Raw genomic sequence first — 8161 nt, forward strand, 5'->3', positions numbered from 1 at the left:
CTCGTGGGAGCCTCGGCTGCTTCTTGGCTTGCACTCCAAGTCCTCTGGATCACGTTCGTTCCAAAAATCACGCTCCCAAAGGTTTCATTCCGTTTGGACTCCATTTGATATTCCTTTTTCTTCAAAATACTGAAATAGGCAAAAAACAGCAATACGAGCTGGGCCTCCGGTTAGTAGGTTAGTCCCAAAAATGATATAAATGTGTAAAATAAATCCCATAAACATCCAAAAGGCGTACTATAATAGCATGGAACAATAAAAAATTATAGATATGTTGGAGACGTATCAAGAGCCTGCTCAGCGTCCGCTTTCTTTTCGGCTAGGGCAATAGCCTTCTTGAGCGCCTCAATTTCGGCATTTGCCCCTGGAGTGCGTGATATACATACTCTAAGATAGTCACAACTACTTACTTGTGCTAAATCTTACTAACAGTTTCAGAACAAACCTTGTTAGTCCTCCAGGTGCTTCTTCACTCGGCCGAGTTCCTCTTCGGCCCGCACCAGACTCTGCTTGAGTCCGGATATTTCCACACCATGAGAGGAGGCAGTCGTCGCAGACATCTGATTCATAAAGTATATACGTCATTAGCCAGGTCTCCTGCAGACGGGAAGTTGATCCCCTATCCGGTTCCTGTCCTCTCCGGACAGTGTATCAGGGGCTACTATCTATACTATGACAGTCTTCTATACATATCTCCAAGCCTTTTATAAGGCTGACGCAGGATTCATTCAGTCCGCTCTCGGCGGCCTGAATCTTTTCTATCACCACGCCCATAAGGGCGCGGTGTTCATCAATAATGGATGCACTTTCTAGTGCTGTCGATAGGCCGCCTGATACCTTCGGTTGGATGAAGGCCGCAGGCGGAGAAGGATCGCACCCTCCAGTTAAGAGGGGCTGCCTGCTTGATCTCGGAGCATTAAGGGCCTCTGGGACTGTGTCCGGCTGCGGGCCGGATTCATGATGACCCCCCACCATCGAAATCCTTGGGAACCGCCGCTCCCGCACGTATGGCCTCCGAGGTAGGCCCTCCCTAGCTCAGGCCCCTTTTGGACAACACCTCGGTGTCACAGCCAGGCTCTTGGGAAGGGGCCCTGGGAGGTGTTTCACTCTCCAGGGCATCGGAACCCAACGAGTCCTCTGATGAGGACTGTTGGGCCGAAGACCTCGTCGGACTGTAAAAAGCACGGTGGGAATCAAAATACTACATTCTAGTATGTTATGGATGCATGAATATGTTCGGATTTCGTGCACTCACGATTGTACCAGGGGTTGGGCCCTGGGATCCTCCTCCGAGCTGCTATCGGTAGCCGCAACGGACGCCTCGAGGACGGATGTTCTCCCCCTCTTCGGCGAATCTGCCTCTAAGGATGAGGAGGCTGCCCTTTTCTTCCTCCCCCCCGTAGGGACTCGGGCTCTTCTTCTTCCTCATCCTCTTCCTCTTCGTCCTCTTCCTCCTCGTTCTCTCCAGAGGAGGGAGGGTCGCTGGAGTCTTCGGACTTCGTGTCCGAAGTGCCACGACGACGGAGACCGCTCCTGGTCTCCTTGGCCTTTTTTGTGGCCTCCTTCTTCAGCGCCTTGTAAGGCGCTGGGACCAGCATCTTCATCAGAAGAGGTCCTGCCGGTTCTTCCGGCAGCGGGGCCGGACAATGAATCCGCTCCACCACCTTCGTCCATTCCTGAAGGCAACCGTGGAAAGACACATTAAAAAAACATCTCCTCCGGGACATACCAATGAAACATGCGAATAGCCAAGATATGATGGCAACTTACCGGGCTGGCGGGGCGGGACAATTGGTGCCTGCGGTCTGCGGCCGAGTCCGGCCATGGTTTGCCTGACTTAAAGAGCACCTTCCAGATGTCCTTGTGCGAGGAGCCGAAAAGCTCCCGCAGGGTCCGGTGCTCGGCCGGATCGTACTCCCACAAATCACAACGTCTGTGCTGACAAGGAAGGATCAGGCGGACCAGCATCACCTGGACGACGTCAACAAGCCTGACGGCCTTGTCCTCCATCCCTTTGACGCGCGCCTGGATCACAGACAGTTCATCGGACGACGACCAGTTCACGCCCTTCTTGGGCCAGGATGTGAGTCGCAAAGGGGCTCCAGATCGAAACTCAGGAGCAGCAGCCCACTTTTTGCCGCACGGCTCGGTGATATAGAACCACTATTGCTGCCACTCCCTGACGGAGTCATTGGAAGTACCCGTCGGCCATACAACCTTGGGAATCTTGCTCACCATGGCACCTCCGCACTCGGCATGCTCGCCATTCACCACTTTGGGCTTCACATTGAAGATCTTGAGCCATAGCCCAAAGTGCGGCGAGACGCAGAGGAAGGCCTCACACACAACGATAAATGTTGAGATGTTGAGGAAGGAATTGGGGGATAGATCATGAAAATCAATCCCATAGTAATACATGATGCCGCGAACAAAAGGGTGGAGGGGGAACCCGAGCCCGCGGACGAAATGGGGGAGGAAAATGACTCTCTCATGGGGCTCCGGAGTAGGGACGATCTGTCCCGCCGTTGGAAGACGGTGGACGATTTTCTTGGCCAAATATCCGGCCGCCCGCAGTTTTTTGATATCCTTCTCCTGGACGGAGGAGGCCATCCACTTGCCTCCTGCTCCGGATCCGGACATTTTTGTAGGACCCTTCTTGGTGTGGAATATGAATGCTTGGGCGCTAGGGCTCGGGCGGAAGGAAAGGGACGAGCGGAAATAGAAGGAGGCGCGGGTAGAAGGGAGGAGGCTTTTTCCCCTTTTATCGAGGCGATGAAACTTTACACCTCCCCGCTTGCCTAACGGAGCCTGCTCGTTCCCCACTTACCGTAATCGGTGGTACGGTTGGGCTACCCACGCCCGTATTGAAGAGGATCCCGCATTAAGGGGACACGATCACTGCTTTGAGAAGACGTGCTAAAGAAACCGCTTCGCGATACGTATGGAAGAAGGTTGTGAAAACGGTTCGAATAAGTTACCGAGCTATGGCGTGATGTCACACAACGAAGAATTGTCAGCAGATCAGATTCGTGGATTATTATTCTCTCTACGGTGTTATATGGAATTTATCTTACAGAGCCGGATACGAACCTTGTGTTCGGAATTAATTTTGGAGTATTCGGAGGTTGTCGTGGAATTAACACGTCAGATGTCCTCATGAAAGGACTTAGTCGTGGAGCCATCGCAACGGGTTAGCTTGAAGGGGTTAAACCGGACAAGGGACACGGGAGTTTATACTAGTTCGGCCCCTTCGATGAAGGTAAAAGCCTATGTCTAGTTGTGATGGGATTGATTGAGTTTCGATGACCAGGGAGCAAAATACGCTTGCCTGAGTCTCGAGTTGTTGTCTGTTGTTTCCTGAACCGCCGCCAGGTCGTCCCTTTATATACACAGGTTGACGCCCGGCCGGTCTACAGAGCCCCGAGGCCGACTCATACAAAGTGTCCGGCTCGGTCGCTACTTTCCTAACTTATATTACAAGTTTACATAGTCATGGCGGTTTACCACTACGGGCCCTAATCCGCCTTTGGGCTGCGGGCTTCTAAGCCTCATTAGTAAAACACCTTCTTCTGGATCTTCATGGGTTTCAGCATAGTCAAGGGTGAACCGGGCCCAAATTGATTTGAATTTGTTCATGTCAATCTTCAATACTTCAAAGATATCTTGTAGGCGTCTTCTTGTATTTTCATAAACCGCCATATCGTCTTCTCCTGTAAATTCTGTAAACCACCGTGACGTCATCTTCAGAACACAGCAACGGTCCATCATGACATCATCTTTGTATTAAAAGATTAAAAAGATTCCCTTCACTTAATGGTTATCCTGAAAATCGAGGCGACAGGCGCACCCATTCTGCCGTTTCAGGCTCCTTGATTCTCGCGCCTGCCATTTTACTCTTTCCTCTATAAATAAGACCCGATGGCCCTTCTCTCTTTTCCCCTTCTGTGCCTTCTTCTTCCTCGCGATGCCCAAGCTCTGAAGCTCCGCCACCGTCTGCGATCCTTGAGAACTGCATCGACAAGGGCAGCTGCATCAACCTGAATCAGACCAGAAACTCATCGCACTCCTCCGCAGCAAACCTGCAGTGGTAAGTTTCCTTTTTCCTTCATCTTTAGATCTGTGTTTAGGGTTTGCGAGCTCCTTTGTATAGTTCTTCATTCTTCTTCTTCCTCCTTCCTTCTGCCGCGGTAGTTTTGATCCAATAGCAGTGTAGATCTCATGCGGTAGTTACTCAGCATCTTTTTAATGCTAGCAGATCATTCTTTTACTTCTGTAGAGTACACGACCTTCCCTGTTCTGCTTAGAGCCTTTAGAGACTTCAGAAAAAATTGCTTTATAGATGTGCGGTAGATCCAAATAAATTTGATCATTGTGTGAAACCTGTTTCTGTCAACACTTAGCAGAAATTTTGAATCCTGGCCCTTCTGCCTATGGGCGGTTTAACCTTTTGATAGCCAATCCGCCATATATCATTAGCCCTCTCTTAAACCGCCAACTGAACCTTGCATAGTATTTTCCCCCGGTTTAACACTGGATTGTACACCTTAAACCGTAAATTGGAAACCGGCACTTGTTTTTTCCTTTCAGTTCCCTCCTTCCATAATGACGAAAAAATTTGCTGCTTGCAATTGGGTTCCATCCTGGATTACGGAAACACAAATCAACGGTTATGTTACCACTGGTGCTTTAGCCTCAAAAAGAGTTCTCCACTGGCGAGTTCCGGAATCGGAATGTCCACCTGAACCTCAAGAAGGAGAGGTGATTGTTTTTATGCAACACTTAGACCGGGGATTCAGTCCGCCCGGATCAAATTTTTTTTGGGATGTCCTCGCAAGCTTCCAACTCCATCCGCAAGATATTGGTCCAAACTTTGTGTCCAATATATGCAATTTCAAGTTTTCTGCAAAGTTTATCTTCAAGAAGAGCCAACCGTGGAGCTGTTCCGGGGTTTCTTTCATCTGAACCGCCACACCGAATTCTCAGATGGTCCTAACATAGAGCTTGGCGGCGTTTCAATTCAAAAAAGGAAAGAAGTCGACTTCCCTCATGCAAAACATCATAGCCATCCTAAATATTGGAATCAGACCTGGTTTTACTGTCGGAACACTGCCCCTGATGGAGAAAATCCTTTGCCGGGTTATCGCCCTCACCGGCTTAGCAACGGCCACCCATTACGTTCACGCTTGACCGTCACAGAACAGAAGAATTTTGCACCTCAACTCGCCAAGCTCCGGGCCCTGATGGCCAATGGTTTAACTGGCATTGATCTTGTCCGCTGCTGGGTTTCTTGGGGCATTTTACCTTTAAGCCGCCGCCCCGAATTGATGCATGAATATACTGGCGATGTCAAAGACCCTCAACGATTTCATGAAATTGCAATGACCGATCTTGAAGTTACTGAATCGGTGAAGAAAATGCTTGATGAACCGATGTCTGCATGTAGCCAAACCGGGTTGGCTCCGTTTTGCGTCTCCAATAAACCGCCAACGATAAAGTTCATCTAAATACTTTATTGATTTGCTTCCGTATTGACTATATACTAACCCTGTATTAATTTCGGGCTAACAGCTCCTTTTGGAAACGGACTAAACCGGCCCAGGCTCCTCGTGTAAAGACCAAGGCCACCAAGAAAGCTGGCAAGAACAAAACCACTAAGTCTTCTGATCCGCCAGAAGATGAAGAATCAGACGCTGAGGTAGAACTTGACTCACTTGGTTCCTTTTTCATTCATCTTATTGACAATGACTATTCCCAGGATGATGCTGAGGCCAGCCGTGCAGAACATGTTGAGGTAATCCTTCTTTCTTCCGATTTAGATCTTGTACCGGTTCAAAGAATTCGCCACACAGTCCGGAAAGTAAAACAATCTCACCCCCTTGCTCATTTGGATCCAAAATTTTCTTTGAAGACACAGCAAGCTGAAGAACGTCGCACAACCCGGCATAGCGGGCAACAAATCACGTCATCCGGTTTACCTGATACGCCAACCCGGAAACGTCGTCCAGAGGTGATTTGTTCTCCTAAAAAACATTATCCTTTGAAAGGTTTCTTCCGATGCCCTCTCAATCCGTCTGACCCGAGTTACCAGGCTTCTTCCAACTCGTCTGGCGGTTCTTCAACCACTCAGCTGCCTCCTCTCAAAGTCGTCGCTGGGTAAGTATATTACTCCTTAATTTGTTTGTTTCATTTGTCGGTTTACCATATTCTAACCTTTGATGTTGCAGTGCCAAGGCTCGATTAAGTAAGAAAGCCAAGACCAGCGACCTTACTGTTGATGTTAATCCGGAGAAGACTCCAGAGCCTCATGGCGAAGACCCTGAAGTTGCCATAGACAACTCTGCTGGGCAAAACCAAGATGCTGATGCTAACCCGCCAGAGGTTGAACCGAATGTAGAGGTTGATACTTCACATCCTCCTGCTCCTCCAAGTCCAACAGTGGAACAGCGGGGCTCAACTGCTGATCCGCCAAGCCCGGTTAACAAACTGCCAAGCCCTGCTACCAAGGCGCCAAGCCCTGTTAAAAATGTCAATTCATCCAGTCCAGCCAAAGATGATGACGTTGTTGTTACTGGCACTTCATATACCGCCCCTGGTAATCCAGTTGCTCTATCAAAGCACACTGCCAAGGATGAATTTGCTGCTATGAGCAAGGGGAAGGGGAAGACTGATTTGTCAGCTTATGTCGATCTCTCTGCTCAGGACCTTCACTTCGGCTTCTTGAACCGGCTTTACACAAGCCGTGATTATGAAGCCGATTTAGTAAATCTGATGAAGGAGCGCTATGAGGTAAACAGTTTTGCTCCTTGCTCTGTACTTTCCTTGCATTGTAGCCCCCAAGGGCCGGTTTGTCTTTTAGAAAGTCAAACTGGGACTTTGTATATTCCATACTGTACTTTATGAAATTTCCTTGTGTATTTATGATCAAACACATATTAGCCCCCAAGTGCCATGATTAAAACTTGTATTAATCCTTGGGACTTCAATAATCAGCAGAAAAATGATCTGCATTAGCCCCAAAGTGCCAAGTGTATAACTGGTTATATGCTTGGGACTTTAACAAAGATATTGACATGCTCTCTTACTGTTGCAGAGTGAGATAAACCAACAAGTCTCGCAAATTACTGACCTTCAAGAAAATCTGAAATCCCAACAAGTAGAAACCACCAAGGCCAAGGATGAGTTGAAAACCGCCTTGACCACCATGGAGCAGGTCAAAGAATGGTTCAAGTCTGAGCAGGCCAACTAGGATACCGAAAAGGCTGGATTGCTGAAGCGGGCGGAAAACGCTGAGTCAGCTCTTAAACCGGTGACATAAGAGTTTACTGGATTAAAGCGCCAAGTCAATGCCATGACCTCTGCAATATTCGGTAAGCATTGTTTACCAAGGCTTTATGAATACTCCGCTTTGAAATTTTCTCTGGTTTAACATGAACTTCTTAAACTGCTATAGGTAGTCGCATTGCTCATCTGGGTTCTGATATGCGGAAGAAACTCAAGGCCGCGTATATGCTGATTGAACAGCTGTATACCGGCGTCCAACGGGTTATCTGTGCCACTTCTTATGACAATGCAGCTCCAACACTGATCAAAGATACGCTGGACCGGCTATCTATGACACCAGCGTAGATAGAAGAATTGAAGCGATCCGCTGCCCGGGCTGGCACTTTACTAGCACTGACTCGAGCCAAGGCATGGATAGCTGATCTTGATCCGGCTGATATAGCCAAGGGCTTCCCCAGTGCACAAGAAAATGGTGAAGTATTTGACAACGACGCCCTCAAACGGGTAACAAGGGAGATGCGTCCTCTGGCGAGTCAGTTGGCAGAAGAGGCTAACCTGACGGTTCACCTGTCCTTCTATGACGCAAACAACAAACGGGTTGAAGCTGTCATTCCTGAAGTGCAGAACCTTATTCCACCAATCCGTAAGCACACTTACGCCCCTGACATTGATCGGACTGAGCTTATAAGTGAATAGGCTATCTTTCAGGCTTTAACCCGGATTGACTGGACCACCAATGACTTCCAACCATTGGATGGGGAGGAGGAGGCTGAACCGACGCCAGATGATCCATCTACTTCACATCAACCCGGCGGTGAAGCTTAATCCGTTAATTCGGTTGATATGTTAAAAACTATCCGTTGTGAAACAATTCCATACT

The sequence above is a fragment of the Triticum dicoccoides genome, chromosome 6B (genome assembly GCF_002162155.2).
Source record: "Triticum dicoccoides isolate Atlit2015 ecotype Zavitan chromosome 6B, WEW_v2.0, whole genome shotgun sequence".
Taxonomy (NCBI): Eukaryota; Viridiplantae; Streptophyta; class Magnoliopsida; order Poales; family Poaceae; genus Triticum; species Triticum dicoccoides.